The sequence below is a fragment of the Rattus norvegicus genome, chromosome 15 (assembly GCF_021556685.1).
Source record: "Rattus norvegicus strain SHRSP/BbbUtx chromosome 15, alternate assembly SHRSP_T2T, whole genome shotgun sequence".
In the NCBI taxonomy this organism is placed as follows: domain Eukaryota; kingdom Metazoa; phylum Chordata; class Mammalia; order Rodentia; family Muridae; genus Rattus; species Rattus norvegicus.
In genome coordinates, this window is record NC_141548.1 from 29,363,071 (window position 1) to 29,386,735 (window position 23,665).

Below are 23,665 nucleotides of genomic sequence, written 5' to 3' on the forward strand. Positions count from 1 at the left end.
AAGCCTACCCCAACACCTACGATTGGGGGACCTAATCTCGATGGAACCCAGGGGAAACATGAAATTCTTGTTTCTAAAGCACACTCCTCAAGGGAGCATTATAGCAACCTCCCAGTCACATCTCTGATGTATCCACTTATCTGATGTGCAAGTCTAGGGGGCTTTTTGAAGATCCGAGTGTCCCTCTAGGTCCCAGCTCTCAGCCCCAATAACTAGTACATGGCTGGTGAGGGCTGAGACTTGATGGCTGTCAGGGTGGTCAACAGCATCAGGTATGGTCCTTTCCAGCGAGGCTCGAGTGTCTGGGTTTGGTGTCCTCCTATGTAGTGAAGTCTCTGACCTGGAACTTGTGAGATGTCTCAGGGGTCCTCAGGCACAGGCTGCTGCCAGCCCTGACAAGATTTCTTTCTGTATCAACTGTAGGTCTTTTAGCTTGGGATACAAATCATTATTACTATGACATGTTGGTTTAATAGCATCATCTAATCTATTCAGAGGAACTGAGACCGCATACAAGATCTCAAAGGGGATAAGGCTGAATCTGGAAAGGGTATTTCTTGCTCTGAAGAGAGCAAGAGGGAAGGAGTGCCACCCAGTCTGCACCAGTCTCCAAAGTCAATATGGTCAGGGTCTCTTTTAGAGTTCTATTTATTTACTCTTCTTGTACTTAACTTTGAGGTCTGTAGATAAAATGTAATTTCTAATTGACCTTTAAATACCTGGCCACACTCTGGTTTACCTTGGCAATGAAAGCAGGGCCATTATCTGATTTGATTACCTTAAGCACTCCAAATTGGGGGAAGATTTCTTCCAGTATCTTCTTGATGACTACCAAGGCTGTCTTTTGCTTGGTGGGGAAAGCTTCTATCTATTCCTGAAATGTATCTACAAGCACTATGAGATACTTGTGACCATATTTTCTCAGTGAAGTTTACTTCAACTTCTCACTAACTTTTTAGGTCTTTTTGCCCTGTTTGCTTGTTAAGCATTTACTTGCTGACATACCTTATACTTTTTTACTGTCTCTCTGGCTAAAATCTTAAAGTCTATTACATATACCTGAACGTGGATAAGCTTCTTATCTCTTAAATGAGTCCATTTATGTATTTGGCAAAGTGAGTCTTTTGTTTGTCCTCTGGGGAGTATAGCTTTCCCTCAAGTGTACCATTGTCCTTTTTCTTCTAAGCAATTTGGGCCTTTTCTTCTGTTGTACATTCTAAGTGAGGCCATCTCTTAGTCCGATCCCAGTTCCCAGTGGTTGTCTCTTGCAGGTCTGCAACCAGGATAGGCTCCTGCAAAGCCATTTCTCGAGCCACTTGATCTGCTTTGTTATTGCCCCATGCCACTGAATCTCTTCCCTCCTGATGTTCTGGGCAATGAATAATACTCACAGTTGTTGGCTTCATCAGGGCATCCAAGAGATGGCAAAGGCATCTGTGCTGATGTGCTGGGGGTAGAGGTTCAGCCATCCCAGATGACATTTGTGTTGTCCACCATGGTATCACCCACTCATCTCTGACCTTCATGAAGAGAACTGTTCCCGTCTGTAGACAAGGTAGCCTTGGCTTTCAACATGGGTCAATCAGTCAGTTCGCAGAGGTCCATTTGGTTCATGACTTCTCTTAGTCTGTCTATGTCTCTGTTTAATTTCTGTTTCCATGACCTGTCCATTGATGAGAGTGGGGTGTTGAAATCTCCTACTATTATTGTGTGAGGTGCAATGTGTGTTTTGAGCTTTAGTAAGGTTTCTTTTACGTATGTAGGTGCCCTTGTATTTGGGGCATAGATATTTAGGATTGAGAGTTCATCTTGGTGGATTTTTCCTTTGATGAATATGAAGTGTCCTTCCTTATCTTTTTTGATGACTTTTAGTTGGAAATTGATTTTATTTGATATTAGAATGGCTACTCCAGCTTGCTTCTTCAGACCATTTGCTTGGACAGTTTTTTCCAGCCTTTCACTCTGAGGTAGTGTCTGTCTTTGTCTCTGAGGTGTGTTTCCTGTAGGCAGCAGAATGCAGGGTCCTCATTGTGTATCCAGTTTGTTAATCTATGTCTTTTTATTGGGGAGTTGAGACGATTGATGTTGAGAGATATTAAGGAATAGTGATTATTGCTTCCTGTTATATTCATATTTGGATGTGAGGTTATGTTTGTGTGCTTTTCTTCTCTTTGTTTTGTTGCCAAGACAATTAGTTTCTTGCTTTTTCTAGGGTGTAGCTTGACTCCTTATGTTGGGATTTAAAATTTATTATCCTTTGTAGGGCTGGATTTGTAGAAAGATATTGTGTAAATTTGGTTTTGTCATGGAATATCTTGGTTTCTCCATCTATGTTAATTGAGAGTTTTGCAGGATACAGTAACCTGGGCTGGCATTTGTGTTCTCTTAGGGTCTGTATGACATCTGTACAGGATCTTCTGGCTTTCATAGTCTCTGGTGAGAAGTCTTGTGTGATTCTGATAGGTCTGCCTTTATATGTTTCTTGACCTTTTTCCCTTACTGCTTCTAATATTCTTTCTTTATTTTGTGCATTTGGTGTTTTGACTATTATGTGATGGGAGGAGTTTCTTTTCTGGTCCAATCTATTTGGAGTCCAGTAGGCTTCCTGTATGTCTATGGGTATCTCTTTTTTTAGGTTAGGGAAGTTTTCTTCTATGATTTTGTTGAAGATATTTACTGGTCCTTTGAGCTGGGAGTCTTCACTCTCTTCTATACCTATTATCCTTAGGTTTGATCTTCTCATTGAGTCCTGGATTTCCTGTATGTTTTGGACCAGTAGCTTTTTCTGCTTTACATTATTTTTGACTGTTGAGTCAATGATTTCTATGGAATCTTCTGCTCCTGAGATTCTCTCTTCGATCTCTTGTATTTTGTTGGTGATGCTTGTATCTGCAGCTCCTTGTCTCTTCCTTTGGTTTTCTATATCCAGGGTTGTTTACCTGTGTTCTTTCTTCATTGCTTCTATTTCCATTTTTTATTCCTTCAACTGTTTGATTGTGTTTTCCTGGAATTCTTTCAGGGATTTTTGTGATTCCTCTCTATAGGTTTCTACTTGTTTATTTATGTTTTCCTGCATTTCTCTAAGGGAGTTCTTCATATCTTTCTTGAAGTCCTGCAGCATCATGATCAAATATGATCTTCAAATCTAGATCTTCCTTTTCTGGTGTGTTTGGATATTCAGTGTTTGCTTTGGTGGGAGAATTGGGCTCCGATGATGCCATGCAGTCTTGGTTTCTGTTGCTTGGGTTCCTGCGCTTGCCTCTCGCCATCAGATTATCTCTGGTGTTACTTCGTTCTGCTATTTCTGACAGTGGCTAGACCGTCCTATAAGCCTGTGTGTCAGGAGTGCTGTAGACCTGTTTTCCTGTTTTCTTTCAGCCAGTTATGGGAACAGAGTGTTCTGCTTTTGGGCATGTAGTTTTTCCTGTCTACAGGTCTTCAGGTGTTCCAGTGGGCCTCTGTCCTGAGTTCACCAGTCAGGCCTCTTGGAGCAGAAACATTGGTCTTACCTGTGGTCCCGAGGCTCAGGTTTGCTCATGGGGTGTTGCTTTTGAGCTCTCCATGAGGGCAGCAACCAGGAGGACCTGCCTTTCAGGTCCTTTAAAGGAAGCAACTCATAATCTGTTATGTGCCCAAAAGTCTGGGAAATGAAGTAGTTCATAGCCTGGTGATCTTGGCACTTCAGTTCCTTCCCCAGCTCCATACCATTATCATAAGATTGCTTTTCTCACTCTACTCAAACCATCTTTACAGAAGGGGTTCCAATGATTTCAGGACCAATCTTTACTTAGCTTACTTTGTGCCTTAAGCATATTTATTATGCTTTTTTCTATACACAGGATAAGTTAATTATCACCTGTGAAGTTTTCACCAAATAGTCCTCCTAAATATGTCTAAAAATAAGCTCTCAATATCAGGTCACCGAAGCAGGACCCAACACCTGCTATTTAGCTGTGTTGATACAAACTACTTTCTTCTTTTTTTTTTTTTAATTTTTTTTTTTATTAACTTGAGTATTTCTTATATACATTTCGAGTGTTATTCCCTTTCCCGGTTTCCGGGCAAACATCCCCCTCCCCCCTCCCCTTCCTTATGGGTGTTCCCCTCCCAACCCTCCCCCCATTGCCGCCCTCCCCCCATAGACTAGTTCACTGGGGGTTCAGTCTTAGCAGGACCCAGGGCTTCCCCTTCCACTGGTGCTCTTACTAGGATATTCATTGCTACCTATGGGGTCAGAGTCCAGGGTCAGTCTATGTATAGTCTTTAGGTAGTGGCTTAGTCCCTGGAAGCTCTGGTTGCTTGGCATTGTTGTACTTTTGGGGTCTCGAGCCCCTTCAAGCTCTTCCAGTTCTTTCTCTGATTCCTTCAATAGGGGACCTATTCTCAGTTCAGTGGTTTGCTGCTGGCATTCGCCTCTATATTTGCTGTATTCTGGCTGTGTCTCTCAGGAGCGATCTACATCCGGCTCCTGTCGGTCTGCACTTCTTTGCTTCATCCATCTTGTCTAATTGGGTGTGTGTATATGTATGGGCCACATGTGGGGCAGGCTCTGAATGGGTGTTCCTTCAGTCTCTGTTTTAATCTTTGCCTCTCCCTTCCCTGCCAAGGGTATTCTTTTTCCTCATTTAAAGAAGGAGTGAAGCATTCACATTTTGATCATCCGTCTTGAGTTTCGTTTGTTCTAGGGATCTAGGGTAATTCAAGCATTTGGGCTAATAGCCACTTATCAATGAGTGCATACCATGTATGTCTTTCTGTGATTGGGTTAGCTCACTCAGGATGATATTTTCCAGTTCCAACCATTTGCCTACGAATTTCATAAACTCGTTGTTTTTGATAGCTGAGTAATATTCCATTGTGTAGATGTACCACATTTTCTGTATCCATTCCTCTGTTGAAGGGCATCTGGGTTGTTTCCATTTTCTGGCTATTATAAATAAGGCTGCGATGAACATAGTGGAGCACGTGTCTCTTTTATATGTTGAGGCATCTTTTGGGTATATGCCCAAGAGAGGTATAGCTGGATCCTCAGGCAGTTCAATGTCCAATTTTCTGAGGAACCTCCAGACTGATTTCCAGAATGGTTTTACCAGTCTGCAATCCCACCAACAATGGAGGAGTGTTCCTCTTTCTCCACATCCTCGCCAGCATCTGCTGTCACCTGAGTTTTTGATCTTAGCCAATCGCACTGGTGTGAGGTGAAATCTCAGGGTTGTTTTGATTTGCATTTCCCTTATGACTAAAGATGTTGAACATTTCTTTAGGTGTTTCTCAGCCATTCGGCATTCCTCAGCTGTGAATTCTTTGTTTAGCTCTGAACCCCATTTTTAATAGGGTTATTTGTTTCCCTGCGGTCTAACTTCTTGAGTTCTTTGTATATTTTGGATATAAGGCCTCTATCTGTTGTAGGATTGGTAAAGATCTTTTCCCAATCTGTTGGTTGCCGTTTTGTCCTAACCACAGTGTCCTTTGCCTTACAGAAGCTTTGCAGTTTTATGAGATCCCATTTGTCGACTCTTGATCTTAGAGCATGAGCCATTGGTGTTTTGTTCAGGAAATTTTTTCCAGTGCCCATGTGTTCCAGATGCTTCCCTAGTTTTTCTTCTATTAGTTTGAGTGTGTCTGGTTTGATGTGGAGGTCCTTGATCGACTTGGACTTAAGCTTTGTACAGGGTGATAAGCATGGATCGATCTGCATTCTTCTACATGTTGACCTCCAGTTGAACCAGCACCATTTGCTGAAAATGCTATCTTTTTTCCATTTCATGGTTTTGGCTCCTTTGTCAAAAATCAAGTGACCATAGGTGTGTGGGTTCATTTCTGGGTCTTCAATTCTATTCCATTGGTCTATCTGTCTGTCTCTGTACCAATACCATGCAGTTTTTATCACTATTGCTCTGTAATACTGCTTGAGTTCAGGGATAGTGATTCCCCCTGAAGTTCTTTTATTGTTGAGGATAGCTTTAGCTATCCTGGGTTTTTTGTTATTCCAGATGAATTTGCAAATTGTTCTGTCTAACTCTCTGAAGAATTGGATTGGTGTTTTGATGGGGATTGCATTGAATCTGTAGATTGCTTTTGGTAAAATGGCCATTTTTACTATATTAATCCTGCCAATCCATGAGCATGGGAGATCTTTCCATCTTCTGAGGTCTTCTTCAATTTCTTTCCTCAGTGTCTTGAAGTTCTTATTGTACAGATCTTTTACTTGCTTGGTTAAAGTCACACCGAGGTACTTTATATTATTTGGGTCTATTATGAAGGGTGTCGTTTCCCTAATTTCTTTCTCGGCTTGTTTCTCTTTTGTATAGAGGAAGGCAACTGATTTATTTGAGTTAATTTTATACCCAGCCACTTTGCTGAAGTTGTTTATCAGCTTTAGTAGTTCTCTGGTGGAACTTTTGGGATCACTTAAATATACTATCATGTCATCTGCAAATAGTGATATTTTGACCTCTTCTTTTCCGATCTGTATCCCTTTGATCTCCTTTTGTTGTCTGATTGCTCTGGCTAGAACTTCAAGAACTATATTGAATAAGTAGGGAGAGAGTGGGCAGCCTTGTCTAGTCCCTGATTTTAGTGGGATTGCTTCAAGTTTCTCTCCATTTAGTTTAATGTTAGCAACTGGTTTGCTGTATATGGCTTTTACTATGTTTAGGTATGGGCCTTGAATTCCTATTCTTTCCAGGACTTTTATCATGAAGGGGTGTTGAATTTTGTCAAATGCTTTTCAGCATCTAATGAAATGATCATGTGGTTCTGTTCTTTCAGTTTGTTTATATGATGGATCACGTTGATGGTTTTCCGTATATTAAACCATCCCTGCATGCCTGGGATGAAGCCTACTTGATCATGGTGGATGATTGTTTTGATGTGCTCTTGAATTCGGTTTGCCAGAATTTTATTGAGTATTTTTGCGTGGATATTCATAAGGGAAATTGGTCTGAAGTTCTCTTTCTTTGTTGTGTCTTTGTGTGGTTTAGGTATAAGAGTAATTGTGGCTTCGTAGAAGGAAGTCGGTAGGGCTCCATCTGTTTCAATTTTGTGGAATCGTTTGGATAATATTGGTATGAGGTCTTCTATGAAGGTTTGATAGAATTCTGCACTAAACCCGTCTGGACCTGGGCTCTTTTTGGTTGGGAGACCTTTAATGACTGCTTCTATTTCCTTAGGAGTTATGGGGTTGTTTAACTGGTTTATCTGTTCCTGATTTAACCTCGATACCTGGTATCTGTCTAGGAAATTGTCCCTTTCCTGAAGATTTTCAAGTTTTGTTGAATATAGGTTTTTATAGTAAGATCTGATGATTTTTTGAATTTCCTCCGAATCTGTAGTTATGTCTCCCTTTTCATTTCTGATTTTGTTAATTTGGACACACTCTCTGTGTCCTCTCGTTATTCTGGCTAAGGGTTTATCTATCTTGTTGATTTTCTCAAAGAACCAACTTTTGGTTCTGTTGATTCTTTCTATGGTCCTTTTTGTTTCTACTTGGTTGATTTCAGCTCTGAGTTTGATTATTTCCTGCCTTCTCCTCCTCCTGGGTGTATTTGCTTCTTTTTGTTCTAGAGCTTTTAGGTGTGCTGTCAAGCTGCTGACATATGCTCTTTCCTGTTTCTTTCTGCAGGCACTCAGCGCTATGAGTTTTCCTCTTAGCACAGCTTTCATTGTGTCCCATAAGTTTGAGTATGTTGTATCTTCATTTTCATTAAATTCTAAAAAGTTTTTAATTTCTTTCTTTATTTCTTCCTTGACCAGGTTATTATTGAGTAGAGCATTGTTCAATTTCCACGTATATGTGGGCATTTTTCCCTTATTGTTATTGAAGACCAGTTTTAGGCCGTGGTGGTCCAATAGCACGCATGGGATTATTTCTATCTTTCTGTACCTGTTGAGGCCCGTTTTTTGACCAATTATATGGTCAATTTTGGAGAAAGTACCATGAGGAGCTGAGAAGAAGGTATATCCTTTTGCTTTAGGATAGAATGTTCTATAAATATCCGTTAAGTCCATTTGGCTCATGACTTCTCTTAGTCTGTCGACATCACTGTTTAATTTCTGTTTCCATGATCTGTCCATTGATGAGAGTGGGGTGTTGAAATCTCCCACTATTATTGTGTGAGGTGCAATGTGTGTTTTGAGCTTTAGTAAGGTTTCTTTTACGTATGTAGGTGCCCTTGTATTTGGGGCATAGATATTTAGGATTGAGAGTTCATCTTGGTTGATTTTTCCTTTGATGAATATGAAGTGTCCTTCCTTATCTTTTTTGATGACTTTTAGTTGGAAATTGATTTTATTTGATATTAGAATGGCTACTCCAGCTTGCTTCTTCTGACCATTTGCTTGGAAAGTTGTTTTCCAGCCTTTCACTCTGAGGTAGTGTCTGTCTTTGTCTCTGAGGTGTGTTTCCTGTAGGCAGCAGAATGCAGGGTCCTCGTTGCGTATCCAGTTTGTTAATCTATGTCTTTTTATTGGGGAGTTGAGGCCATTGATATTGAGAGATATTAAGGAATAGTGATTATTGCTTCCCGTTATATTCATATTTGGATGTGAGGTTATGTTTGTGTGCTTTCATTCTCTTTGTTTTGTTGCCAAGACGATTAGTTTCTTGCTTCTTCTAGGGTATAGCTTGCCTCCTTATGTTGGGCTTTACCATTTATTATCCTTTGTAGTGCTGGATTTGTAGAAAGATATTGTGTAAATTTGGTTTTGTCATGGAATATCTTGGTTTCTCCATCAATGTTAATTGAGAGTTTTGCTGGATACAGTAACCTGGGCTGGCATTTGTGTTCTCTTAGGGTCTGTATAACATCAGTCCAGGATCTTCTGGCCTTCATAGTTTCTGGCGAGAAGTCTGGTGTGATTCTGATAGGTCTCCCTTTATATGTTACTTGACCTTTTTCCCTTACTGCTTTTAATATTCTTTCTTTATTTTGTGCGTTTGGTGTTTTGACAATTATGTGACGGGAGGTGTGTCTTTTCTGGTCCAATCTGTTTGGAGTTCTGTAGGCTTCTTGTATGTCTATGGGTATCTCTTTTTTTAGGTTAGGGAAGTTTTCTTCTATGATTTTGTTGAAGATATTTACTGGTCCTTTGAGCTGGTAATCTTCACTCTCTTCTATACCTATTATCCTTATGTTTGATCTTCTCATTGAGTCCTGGATTTCCTTTATGTTTTGGACCAGTAGCTTTTTCTGCTTTATATTATCTTTGACAGTTGAGTCAATGATTTCTATGGAATCTTCTGCTCCTGAGATTCTCTCTTCCATCTCTTATATTCTGTTGGTGAAGCTTGTATCTACAGCTCCTTGTCTCTTCTTTTGGTTTTCTATATCCAGGGTTGTTTCCATGTGTTCTTTCTTGATTGCTTCTATTTCCATTTTTAATTCCTTCAACTGTTTGATTGTGTTTTCCTGGAATTCTTTCAGGGATTTTTGCGATTCCTCTCTGTAGGCTTGTACTTGTTTATTAATGTTTTCCTGTGCTTCCCTAAGTGTGTTCATGTCTTTCTTGAAGTCCTCCAGCATCATGATCAAATATGATTTTGAAACTAGATCTTGCTTTTCTGGTGTGTTTGGATATTCCATGTTTGTTTTGGTGGGAGAATTGGGCTCCGATGATGGCATGTAGTCTTGGTTTCTGTTGCTTGGGTTCCTGCGCTTGCCTCTCGCCATCAGATTATCTCTAGTGTTACTTTGTTCTGCTATTTCTGACAGTGGCTAGACTGTCCTATAAGCCTGTGTGTCAGGAGTGCTGTAGTCCTGTTTTCCTCTCTTTCAGTCAGTTATGGGGACAGAGTGTTCTGCTTTCGGGCGTGTAGTTTTTCCTCTCTACAGGTCTTCAGCTGTTCCTGTGGGCCTGTGTCTTGAGTTCACCAGGCAGCTTTCTTGCAGCAGAAAATTTGGTCTTACCTGTGGTCCCGAGGCTCAGGTTCGCTCGTGGGGTGCTGCCCAGGGGCTCTCTGCAGCGGCAGCAACCAGGAAGACCTGTGCCGCCCCTTCCGGGAGCTTCAGTGCACCAGGGTTCCAGATGGTCTTTGGCTTTTTCCTCTGGCGTCCGAGATGTGTGTGCAGGGAGCAGTCTCTTCTGGTTTCCCAGGCTTGTCTGCCTCTCTGAAGGTTTAGCTCTCCCTCCCACGGGATTTGGGTGCAGAGAACTGTTTATCCGGTCTGTTTCCTTCAGGGTCTGGCGGTGTCTCTGGCAGGTGTCCTGCTGCTCCTGGGCCCTCCCCCACGGGAGCCCAGAGGCCTTATACAGTTTCTTCTTGGGCCAGGGATGTGGGCAGGGGTGAGCAGTGTTGGTGGTCTCTTCCGCTCTGCAGCCTCAGGAGTGCCCACCTGACCAGGCGGTTGGGTCTCTCTCTCACCGGGTCTGGGAGCAGAGAGCTGCTGCGGGCCGGGATCCTCGGGTGTGGGACTTCCGGTAAACACAGAACGTGCCTGGTCCTAGAGAAATTCTGCTTCCGTGTGTCCCAAGCTCACCAGGCAGCTTTCTTGCAGCAGAAAATTTGGTCCTACCTGTGGTCCCGAGGCTCAGGTTCGCTCGTGGGGTGCTGCCCAGGGGCTCTCTGCAGCGGCAGCAACCAGGAAGACCTGTGCCGTCCCTTCCGGGAGCTTCAGTCTACAAACTACTTTCTTACTCCTACACTACAGGACATGGAGTCTCACAGAGTCCTGCAGGACAGTTATTTATTGATTTGTTTCCATGTGGACCTACTTCAGCTCTGGTATAGCTATTCCTCTGGTATATATGGCTCGAAAACTATGTTAGAAATGGAGTGAGATAATGTGAAAGGGATTGGGAAGAGGAGAGAGAAGGGAGAAAGGGGAGAGATTGAGGAGAGTCAGACAGTCAGAAAGAGGGAGGGAGAAAGACATGAGATCTAGAATTTCCACAGATCCATACCTACTCAGCAGGACTTTATTGAAGAAAATAGAATAATACTTTTAGAGAAATGAACAAGTTGTCTAGGTTGTATTTTGAGTTTAGGTGTACAACACAGCTCCATCTTTCCTTGACCAACCCAAGTTCAGTTTGTTACACACAAATGTCCTCTTGGCTCCAAATGGATTGAAGAATTCCAGACCTTTCTAGGCTCTGGCCTAGTTTCTGACCCTGTTTAGAGTCTGCCCAGACATTTGTAAGTTTGAAGATGGATTTGAATGAGAGTGACAAGGGTTAGAGCTATGCTATATATTAGATCCTCACTTAGATTTCCATGGCTGATGTTTCATAGTGATTTTTCAGTGCACAAGACTGACTGACTGTGTGCAATACTTATTACTACTGAGAAAGGAGACATCTTCTGATTGTGTACACACAAACTCACCTCACTCCCAACCCTGACCTGGAACTAATGTCTCTTCAATATTCCAGCTCAACTGTCCAGTACTTTACTTTTTTATGGTTTGACTCTTTCCTTGCTAAGGATCATGAGCCCACAAGGTGGCAGTGTTGAGCAATATTCTCACAGAGAAAGGGAGAAAGGGGATGGTGTGGGCAGGAAGAGTGAGGTGTAGAGGGAGGACTGGAGGAAAGGCTTGATGCTGTTTAGGGGGTGAAGAGTCACTTTTCTGATTGCTAGCAAAGCTCTGTTTCCTGTTTCCTAAAATAGGGGACCTGGAAACTTGAATATGACTATATGAGTTCAGGGTTGAGAATCTGAATCCTCAGTGAAGAGAGGAGAGAATGAAATCCTTCAGTGTTTTACTAGTCGTCCTGTTACTCCAGCTCAATGGTAAGTTTGGAAATTCCTTTGGGATCCAGGTGTGAGATGTAAAGTTCTTTTCTGTTCCAGGCAAATGGTAGAAACCCAGATGTTTTAATCTCTAGTTAGGGGCAAGAGGCCCATGAAAAGACCCTTCTGAAGGGCTTGCATCTTTTCGTATCCCTTCTTGATTATCTGACCTTTGTTTTTCTCCACAGGGGTGAGCAGCCAGCAGAAGGTGCAGCAGAGCCCAGAATCCCTCATTGTCTCAGAGGGAGACACATCCTCTCTCAACTGCACTTTCAGTGATAGTTCTTCTTATTCTTTCTGGTGGTACAGACAGCATTCTGGGGAAGGCCCCAAGGTCCTGATGTCCATCGTCTCCAATGGTGACAAGCAAGAAGGCAGATTCACAGCTCACCTCAATAAAGCCAGCCTGCATGTTTCCCTGCACATCAATGACTCCCAACCCAGTGACTCTGCTGTCTACTTCTGTGCAGTGAGTGAGCACACAGTGATCCCCAGCCACCTGCAGCCTGCACACAAACCTACTGTACTGAGAAGACCTGAGGCAGAGCACACTCTACCCAGTGGAGACATTCTGCTTCTATCCTGTATGCAATAGGAATTAAGAGTACAAGTAGAGAGGGCTTCATTGATTGGACAGCTTTTTAACAGTTTGATATTAAGCAATCCTGAAGGGAAGGGTACACTTTGGTTTGGTTGAAATATTTTCCACTTTTTTTCCCATGGTTTTACAACAGCATGTGAGAAGCATATATACATTCCTAATGTGCAGATGTTGGTTTGTTGACAGACAAGCACTAGGCAGTGTGATTCACCACATGTTGTGTATAAACATGTAGGATTCCTTCATTCCCTAGCAATTTTGAATACAATTGCAATAAGTAAGATTGAGCAAGCATCTCTGAAGTAAGACACAGAGTCCTTCAGATACATACTCAGCAATTACATATCTGAGCTGCATAAGACTTCAGCATTTAGGTCTGAGAAAGCTTCACACCCATTTCTAAAGGATTTTATAACAGTTTATGCTTCTAGCAATGAAGAATGATGGCCTCCTGTTTCCCATCATCCTCCTCACTCTCTGTTGTCACTTGATTTCTTTTCTTTCATTAATTACTTTGCTTTACATCCAGATGACAGCTCCCCTTCCCTCTTCTCCTTCCAGTTCCACAACTCTTCCACCCACAGCCCTTCCCTTGCTTTTCAGAGATAGAGAGACCTCCCGTGGATATCACCCTGCAGTAGGATTAGGCATATCTTCCCCTATTGAGGCCAGGCATGCCAACTCAACTGGGAGAAAGGGATTCAAAGGCAGGCATCAGAGTCAGAAAGAGCCCCTGCTTCTGCTGTTAGGGCTCCCACATGAAAATCAAGGTGTATGTCTTAGTTACGGTCTTATTACTATGAACAGACAGCATGAGCAATGTAAATTTTATTAAGGACAACATTTAGTTGGGTCTGGCTTTTAAGTTCAGAGGTTCAGTCCATTATCATCATGGCTGCAGCATGGCAGTATCCAGGCAGGCATGGTGCAGGAGGAGCTGAGTTCTACATCTTTACCCAAAGGAAGCCAGGAACAGACTCAGTATCATAGGAGGAGCTAAGAGGAGGTTCTCCAAGCCCATCCCACAATGACACACTTCCTCCAACAAGACCATACCTTCTTTTTTTTCCGATTTATCTTTCTGCTTTTATTCCTTTTTTGTACTTAATTTTTTAATCTTTATTAACTTGAGTATTTCTTATTTACATTTCGATTGTTATTCCCCTTCCCGGTTTCCAGGCCAACATCCCCCTAACCCCTCCCCATCCTCCCCCCATTACCACCCTCCCCCTAACAATCACGTTCACTGGGGGTTCAGTCTTAATGCCATAACTTCTAATAGTGCCCTTCCTCAGGCCAGGCATCTGCAAACCATCACAGAGTGTATCTGTGACTTTTATCCAGGATCTTCCGACTTTCCTAGTCTCTGGTGAGTAATCTGGTGTAATTCTGTTAGGTCTGCCTTTATATGTTACTTGACTTTTGTCCCTTACTGCTTTTAATATTCTTTCTTTTTTTTTGTATATTTGGTGTTTTGACTATTATGTGACAGGAGGAAAATCTTTTCTGGTTCAATCTGTTTGTAGGCTTTTTATATGTCTATGGGAATCTCTTTCTTTATGATAGAAAAGTATCTCCCATAATTTTGTTGAAGATATTTACTGGCCCTTTAAGTTGCGATCTTCACTCTCTTCTATAGTTATTATCCTTAGGTTTGATCTTCTCATCGTGTTCTGTATTTTTTGGATGTTTTGGGTTAGGAGCTTTTCATGTTTTACATTTTCTTTGGCTCTTGTGTCAATGTTTTCTATGGTATTTTCTGCCCCTGAGATGCTCTCTTCTATCTGTTATATTCTGTCGGTGATGCTTGTGTCTGTGACTCCTGATCTCTTTCCTAGGTTTTCTATCTCCAGAGTTGTCTCCCCTTGTGATTTCTTTGTTGTTTCTATTTCCATTTTTAGATCCTGGATGGTTTTGTTCAATTCCTTCACCTGTTTGGTTGTGTTTTCCTGTAATTCATTAGGGATTTTTGTGTTTTCTCTTTAGGGGCTTCTATTGTTTACATGGTTGTCCTGTGTTTCTTTAAGGGAGTTATTTATGTCCTCCTTAAAGGCATCTATCATCATCCAGAGATGTGATTTTAAATGCAAATCATCCTTTTCCGGTGTGTTTGGATATTCAGTATTTATTTTGGTGAGAGAACTTAAGTGCTCTGATGATGCCAAGTAGTCTTGATTTCTGTTGCTTAGTTTCCTGTGCTTGCCTCTTGCCATCTGGTTGTCTCTGGTGTTAGCTGTTCTTGCTGTCTCTGACACTTGCTTGACCCTCCTGTAAACCTGTGTTTCAGCATTCCTGGAGACTGGCTTTCTCCCAGCAGGATCTGGGTGCCAAGAGCTGTGGGATTGGGTTAGCTCCTGGCACAGGGAGAAACCAGAAGGGTCTTGTCCCACACTGCCTCTGGGTTTGTATGTCCTGAGGGCTCCAGCAAGGTCCCTCAGAGAAGTAGTGGTGTCTTACCTCTGCTTCCAGATGTTTCAGGGCTCCTGGCGACTAGCTTTCAGCTCTGGGCACAGGCAGAGACTGGAAGTATTTTGCACCTGAAGACTCATGTGCTGAGAGGGCTCTAGGCAATTATTTTTTGGGCCAGGAATGTGAGGAGTAGTGGTGTTCTCCCATGAGCTCTCAGGATTGTCTGCCTTTCTGAGATTCCAGCTCTCTCCCCCATGGGATTTGGGTATAGAGAACTGTGGGACCTGGTGAGATCCTGGGCCAGGCCAAGAAAAATAATTTTAATGAAGAGTGACTAGTACAACATGTACCATAATGCAGCAAGGTTCCAGATATCACTAAAAGAATTCATACGTTCTTACATGAAAATTTTGGACACAGGTATGTGATATCTCGATGTGAGTTATTGTCCCTACATATCCAAAACAACATATATAGCCTTTTCTCTTGGTTATGTAAAGTAACTAATTGATAAGATACTATTGTTGAAGAGACTATATACTTGTAACACAGAGAAATCAAGTCAGAACTGAGATAGAATATTGTTTTCTAAGTAAAGGGCTGCTGGGAGAGGTATATCTGTATTGGAATTACTATGTGCTAAATGACTAATCTGATGAGCAAGAGGAGCTTGTGGTTACAATGGTGACATGGCTGTTTTTAGGGACAAGCAATAATTTCTCATTGCACTTGAGAGATTTGAATATATGATGTACACATTCAGCATGTCAACATGCTCATAAGTGTATGGCCATGAAGTTGTAAAAATAAAAATAAATAAGAAACTGATTATTGTCATTCATCTGACACAAATGCATCTTATCTAGGGACTGACTGAAGAAGAGCACATTCTGAAGCAACTGCAAGAGTTGCTGGAGAGGGAAAAGCAGACGGGCTCAACAGTCATTACCTTGAATGGTAAGAGAAAAAGATTTTGCGCTAAATGCTGTCATTTACAGATAACATTTATAATTTAAAAACAAGAAGAATCGGGAAAAAGATGTGCATAAAGTTGAGAAGTAATGGCTGTATACAAAGACAAATTCTGTCAATGAGGAAAAAGTTGAAAAACCAAATTAAAGGATTGAAGGAAGTCTCACAGAAACATGGCAGCCATGAAGACCAGACTCATGAGTGGAAGTTTTAACACTTAAGGATGGATCTTTGTTGAAGTCACTTATGTAAACTGGTTGCTGGGGATGCCCTCTGCAGGTCCTCTGGAAGAGTCACAAGTGTCTCAAATGATCATTACTTTTATGTTTCCTGCCTGCAGGTACCACTGCCGATAATGACACAAAAATGTGCTAAGGAAAAAAGAGTAATACCGTATAATTGATGCGAAATATGGTATAACCTATGAGACATACATGCTATTTATTAATTTTTCCCTTTTTTTGTGTCTGTCTTGTGCAGTTAATCTGAAAATATTGTTTCAGTGATGTGCTAAGTGGGCAGTACTAACCCATATTTCACGTTTCTACAGGGTAAAAAGAGCAGACTACACACTCTTAGGGCAGGTCATAATTACTTTATTCCATTAAAAATTTAACAAATGTTAAAAAATTTATTTACTCTGTTTTATGTGTATTAGCGTTTTGGCTGGATTTGTGTTTATGTGCTGTTTGTGTTCCTAGTCCCTACAGAGGACAGGAGTCAATTTTCATGGAACCGTAGTTACAGGTGGTTGTTAATTACCATGTGGGTTTCTGGAATCAAACCTGGGTCTTCTGTGAGAGCAATACGTGATTTTATATATTCCATGACTCCAGGCCCACATAGTATCTCATTCATATTTCAATCATTGAAAATAAACTGATAAAATCTGCTTCTTGCCATTCAATTCATCCTATGGCACAGACCAAAGCAGAAATTCCATCAGTTGCTCTACTGAAACACTCTCATGTCAAGTAGAATCCCAAGCATGATGACAGTCAGTCTGCTAATGGCCATTGTTATATTCTTTAGATTGATAAGGGCCCTTTGAAGTTTGACCTGTGTCTTATAATTGGTGTTGAGGACAGGAGATTTCTGACTGTTGGGAGGCATAGAAGACACCTTAGTTTAGTCTCTGTCCACCAGGGGGTGGAGTTTCCTAACAGAACATCATGATCTGTGTGAACTATAAGCTTCAAAGGTTCATCATTTAGTTTCATTTCATCATTTCTTCATGTGAAGAGTTGAGAGTATCACTCTGAAGATGAACATTTCTCCAGTTTTAGTGACTGTCATGTTGCTGTTCATGCTTGGTAAGTAAAGCGATTGAGAATTTGTGCTCTTCTTTTTAAAATGTCTAATGTCTAAAAATTATTTAATTAATATAATTAAGAGCTTTGTCTTTAATATGACACAAATATCCTATTATTTCTCCAGAGTGGACACATGGAAATTCAGTGACCCAGACACAAGGTCAAGTGACCCTTTCAGAAGAGGAGTTTCTCTTTATAAACTGCACTTATTCAAGCACAGGGTACCCGACTCTTTTCTGGTATGTCCAATACCCTGGAGAAGGTCCTCAGCTCCTTTTGAAAGTTACAACAGCCAACAACAAGGGAAGCAGCAGAGGTTTTGAAGCTACATATGAAAAAAGAACCACATCTTTCCACTTGCAGAAGGCTTCAGTGCAAGAGTCAGACTCAGCTGTGTACTACTGTGTTCTGGGTGACACAGTGGCAGAAACCACACGGGGAGCTGAGCACAAACTCTGAGGGGCAAAAGACAACCTGACTTCTAATCACATACATTTTGTGTAACCCTGTTTCCCCCACAGTCTGTGCTGTGTGCCCTATTGCTGGTTGATGAAAATCATACAAATGGTTAGAGCAGAACAGAAAATAGATGACAGTAGGGCTGGATTTTAATACAAGGAACTAAAACCATAGGAACTAAAAACACAGCAATGTTTTTTTCATACAGTGATTTCACACTAAAGCCATGAAAACATTTACATGATCAGTTGTCTTCACCTCCACATGCAAGTCATTTTTTTCCCATTGCTTGTCACGTCCAGCCTGACAGAGAGGGCAAATATGCCAGGATTGGTGTCATTTAGATAATATCTAGCTAATACTATGGAAGATTATCAGAGGGATGCAGACTTTTATATCTCAAAATTTCTAAAAAGAAATATGGGTCTTGGCAAGATTCTCTCTGTATGTCTGTCCTGAGGAGGAGTAGACAATTTTTCCAGCTAACTTCTCTCATACCAAAGTGTGTGCCTCTACCTCATATAACACTTGCAGACATGAACATGAGCGCTCTTGGGCCTCAGAACTACCTCTTTCATTTTGAACTAAAGGATGAAAAGATTATCACTTTAAATTGTATAGGGATAAAAATGAACACCGTTAAACATTAAGAACGGTCACTTTAGGGGTAGGGTTAAAAGATGAATTACAGGTCACAGAGTTAGAAGCAATGAACTATAGAGGCAATTCAGTAAACGTCACACTGGCAACTGTAAAAATGTGTGTACAACCAACAGTGTCTGTTGGGGGCTTTGAGATCATACTACCTATGGTGTTAAAGTGTGGTTCAGGGTCTGTGCACATTAGTGGACAGTGACTAGTAGCTACAGAGGGAGATGCAAAGTCAGAAGTTGAAGATGAAGAGGACATAAAATGCTTAATTAGGTCTGAAAAGTCCTCTGCCCCTGAAGGTGGTAACAAAGTTTCACAGAAAAAGACTTTATAAAGGTGATGAGAATGATGAAGAAGTTGATGATTTTGATGATGAGAATACTGAATAAAAAGTCCCTGTGAAGAAATTTATATGAGGCCAGTTGCTTCAGTGTTCCGGTGTAGTTAGTCACGTTTCGTGCATGCTCATTCAGCCAAGATGCCTGAGGAAACCCAGACCCAAGACCAACCAATGGAGGAGGAGGAGGTTGAGACCTTTGCCTTTCAGGCAGAAATTGCCCAGTTAATGTCCTTGATCATCAACACTTTCTACTCGAACGAAGAGATCTTTCTGAGGGAACTCATTTCCAACTCCTCAGATGCTCTGGATAAGATCAGATATGAGAGCTTGACCAACCCTAGTAAACTGGACTCAGGGAAGGAGCTGCACGTTAATCTCATTCCCAACAAACAAGACGGAACCCTCACTATTGTGGATACTGGCATTGGAATGATCAAGGCTGACTTGATCAATAACCTTGGCACTATTGCCAAGTCAGGCACCAAAGTCTTCATGGAGGCTTTGTAGGCTGGTGCAGATATCTCTATGATTGACCAGTTTGGTGTTGGTTTTTACTCTGCATATTTGGTTGCTGAGGAAGTGACTGTCATCACGAAGCATAATGATGATGAGAATTACACCTGGGTGTCCTCAGCTGGGGGATCCTTCACTGTGAGGACTGACACAGGTGAACTAATGGGTCATGGAACAAAGGTTATCTTGCATCTGAAAGAAGACCAAACAGTATTTGGAGGAAAGGAGAATAAAAGAAATTGTGAAGAAACATTTTCAGTTTATTGGCTACCCCATTACTCTCTTTGTGGAGAAGGAACGTGACAAGGAAATCAGTGATGATGAGGCTGAAGAAAAGGAAGAGAAAGAGGAAGAGAAAGAAAAAGAAGAAAAGGAGTCTGATGACAAGCCTGAAATAGAAGATGTTGGTTCTGATGAAGAAGAAGAAGAAGAAGAAGAAGAGAAGAAGGATGGTGACAAGAAGAAAAAGAAGAAGATAAAGGAACAGTACATTGATCAAGAAGAACTCAACAAAACAAAGCCGATTTGGACCAGAAATCCTGATGACATTACTAATGAAGAATACGAAGAGTTCTACAAGAGCTTAACCAATGATTGGGAAGAACATTTGGCAGTAAAACATTTTTTCTGTTGAAGGACAATTAGAATTCCGGGCTCTTCTTTTTGTCCCAAGATGCGCTCCTTTTGTTATGTTTGAAAACAGAAGGAAAAAGAACAACATCAAGTTGTATGTTCGCTGAGTTTTTATCATGGATAACTGTGAGGAGTTAATTCCCGAGTATCTGAATTTCATCAGAGGGGTGGTGGATTCTGAGGATCTCCCTCTAAATATTTCCCGTGAAATGCTGCAACAAAGCAAAATTCTGAAAGTTATCAGGAAGAATTTGGTCAAGAAATGCCTAGAACTATTTACTGAACTGGCTGAAGAGAAAGAGAACTACAAAAAGTTTTATGAGCAGTTCTCAAAAAATATAAAGCTTGGAATTCATGAAGACTCTCAAAATCAGAAGAAGCTTTCAGAGCTGTTGAGATACTGCACATCTGCTTCTGGGCATGAGATGTTTCTCTGAAGGACTGCTGCACCAGGATGAAGGAAAACCAGAAGCACAAGACCAAGGACCAGGTTGCTAACTCAGCCTTTGTGGAACATCTCCGAAAGCATGGCTTAGAAGTAATCTACATGATTGAACCCATTGATGAGTATTGTGTGCAACAACTGAAGGAATTTGAGGGCAAGACCTTGGTGTCAGTTACCAAAGGAGGACTGGAACTTCTAGAACATGAAGAGGAAAAGAAGAAACAGGAAGAGAAAAAGACAAAATTTGAGAACCTCTGCAAAATTATGAAAGATATTTTGGAGAAAAAGGTTGAAAAGGTGATTGTGTCAAACCGATTGGTGACATTCCCATGCTGTATCGTCACAAGCACATATGGCTGGACAGCAAACATGGAGACAACTCAACAATGGGCTACATGGCAGCAAAGAAACACCTGGAGATAAACCCTGACCACTCCATTATTGAAACCTTAAGGCAAAAGGCAGAGGCTGACAAGAATGACAAGTCTGTGAAAGATCTGGTCATCTTGCTGTATGAAACAGCACTCCTGTCTTCCGGCTTCAGTCTGGAAGATCCACAGACCCATGCTAATAGGACCTACAGGATGATCAAGTTTGGTCTAGGTATTGATGAGGATGATCCTACTGTGGATGATACCAGTGCTGCTGTAACTGAAGAAATGCTACCCCTGGAAGGAGATGATGACACATTGCGCATGGAAGAAGTAGACTAGGCTTCACCAGAACTATGTGTTTGATGCTTACCTTCAATCCTTCTGATAATATATTTTCCATGATTTTTGTTTATTTTGGTTAACATTTAAAACATCTGTGTGGCATGAAAACTAAGGGGAAGATAAACATTTCTACATGTGATACTGTGATACTATAGTTTTGACTCAAGAGGTTGATAGAATGTTGTTGTAAGACGTAATGTAACCTACTATTAATGTTAACTATGTGGTCTGAAGTGTTTAGCTGTTGAGCTAGATTCCTTAGTAGACCAAATTAAGATGACTTAAGTTTCATCTTAAAATTTTATTCATTCCCTGTAGTTAATTCTGAATTCTGCATGTACTAGTCTTAGAAGTAAACACAAGCTAAAGCAACTTGACAGAAGAATTCCCCAAGTGGCTTGTTTTCCAAAGTATCGAGAACAAAACCCTAAGTTTCCCTAGGTCTTGTAACTCAGCAAGGCTTGTGAATGTGGAAATAACAATGCCCATCACATTCTGCTTTAAAAAGGTAAATACAGATGAGATAAAAAGAAAAAAAAAGAAATTTATATGAGATACCCCATCCAAAACTGCACAAAGATCAAACCAGAGTGGAAGACTTAAAATCATCAACACAAGGCTGCCGCTGCAGAGAGCCCGTGGGCAGCACCCCACGAGCGAACTTGAGCCCCGGGACCACAGGTAAGACCAACTTTTCTGCTGCAAGAAAGCTGCCTGGTGAGCTTGGGACACAGGGAAGCAGAATTCCTCTAGGACCGGGCACGCTCTGTGTTTACCGGAAGTCCCACACCCGCGGATCCCGGCCCGCAGCAGCTCTCTGCCCCCAGACCCTGTGAGAGAGAGACCCAACCATCTGATCAGGTGGGCACTCCTGAGGCTGCAGAGCGGAAGAGACCACCAACACTGCTCACCCCTGCCCACATCCCTGGCCCAAGAGGAAACTGTATAAGGCCTCTGGGCTCCCGTGGGGGAGGGCCCAGGAGCGGCAGGACCCCTGCCTGAGACACCACCAGAACCTGAAGGAAACAGACCGGATAAACCGTTCTCTGCACCCAAATCCCGTGGGAGGGAGAGCTGAACCTTCAGAGAGGCAGACAAGCCTGGGAAACCAGAAGAGACTGCTCTCTGCACACACATCTCAGACGCCAGAGGAAAAAGCCAAAGACCATCTGGAACCCTGGTGCACTGAAGCTCCCGGAAACGGCGGCACAAGTCTTCCTGGTTGCTGCCGCTGCAGAGAGCCCGTGAGCAGCACCCCACGAGCGAACTTGAGCCTCGGGACCACAGGTAAGACCAACTTTTCTGCTGCAAGAAAGCTGCCTGGTGAACTCAAGACACAGGCCCACAGGAACAGCTGAAGACCTGTAGAGAGGAAAAACTACATGCCCGAAAGAAGAACACTCTGTCCCCATAACTGACTGAAAGAGAGGAAAACAGGTCTACAGCACTCCTGACACACAGGCTTATAGGACAGTCTAGCCACTGTCAGAAATAGCAGAACAAGTAACACTAGAGATAATCTGATGGCGAAAGGCAAGCACAGGAACCCAAGCAACAGAAACCAAGACTACATGGCACCATCGGAGCCCAATTCTCCCATCAAAACAAACATGGAATATCCAAACACACCAGAAAAGCAAGATCTAGTTTCAAAATCATTTTTGATCATGATGCTGGAGGACTTCAAGAAAGACGTGAAGAACTCCCTTAGAGAACAAGTAGAAGCCTACAGGGAGAAATCGCAAAAATGCCTGAAAGAATCGCAAAAATCCCTGAAAGAATTCCAGGAAAACATAAATAAACAAGTAGAAGCCCATAGAGAGGAGACACAAAAATCCCTGAAAGAATTCCAGGAAAACATAAATAAACAAGTAGAAGCCCATAGAGAGGAGACACAAAAATCCCTGAAAGAATTCCAGGAAAACACAATCAAACAGTTGAAGGAATTAAAAATGGAAATAGAAGCAATCAAGAAAGAACACATGGAAACAACCCTGGATATAGAAAACCAAAAGAAGAGACAAGGAGCTGTAGATACAAGCTTCACCAACAGAATACAAGAGATAGAAGAGAGAACCTCAGGAGCAGAAGATTCCATAGAAATCATTGACTCAACTGTCAAAGATAATGTAAAGCGGAAAAAGCTACTGGTCCAAAACATACAGGAAATCCAGGACTCAATGAGAAGATCAAACCTAAGGATAATAGGTATAGAAGAGAGTGAGGACTCCCAGCTCAAAGGACCAGTAAATATCTTCAACAAAATCATAGAAGAAAACTTCCCTAACCTAAAAAAAGAGATACCCATAGACATACAAGAAGCCTACAGAACTCCAAATAGATTGGACCAGAAAAGAAACACCTCCCGTCACATAATTGTCAAAACACCAAACGCACAAAATAAAGAAAGAATATTAAAAGCAGTAAGGGAAAAAGGTCAAGTAACATATAAAGGGAGACCTATCAGAATCACACCAGACTTCTCGCCAGAAACTATGAAGGCCAGAAGATCCTGGACTGATGTCATACAGACCCTAAGAGAACACAAATGCGAGCCCAGGTTACTGTATCCAGCAAAACTCTCAATTAACATTGATGGAGAAACCAAGATATTCCATGACAAAACCAAATTTACACAATATCTTTCTACAAATCCAGCACTACAAAGGATAATAAATGGTAAAGCCCAACATAAGGAGGCAAGCTATACCCTAGAAGAAGCAAGAAACTAATCGTCTTGGCAACAAAACAAAGAGAATGAAAGCACACAAACATAACCTCACATCCAAATATGAATATAACGGGAAGCAATAATCACTATTCCTTAATATCTCTCAATATCAATGGCCTCGACTCCCCAATAAAAAGACATAGATTAA

At 41.6% G+C, this 23,665-nt stretch overlaps 2 pseudogenes; both read left to right on the plus strand.

The window, feature by feature from the left end:
- Positions 1–18,024: 18,024 nt before the first annotated feature.
- On the plus strand, positions 18,025–18,555 carry LOC108352987 (nucleophosmin pseudogene; annotated as a pseudogene).
- Positions 18,556–18,617: 62 nt separating this feature from the next.
- Hsp90aa1-ps15 (heat shock protein 90 alpha family class A member 1, pseudogene 15) lies at positions 18,618–20,877 on the plus strand (annotated as a pseudogene).
- Positions 20,878–23,665: the final 2,788 nt, after the last annotated feature.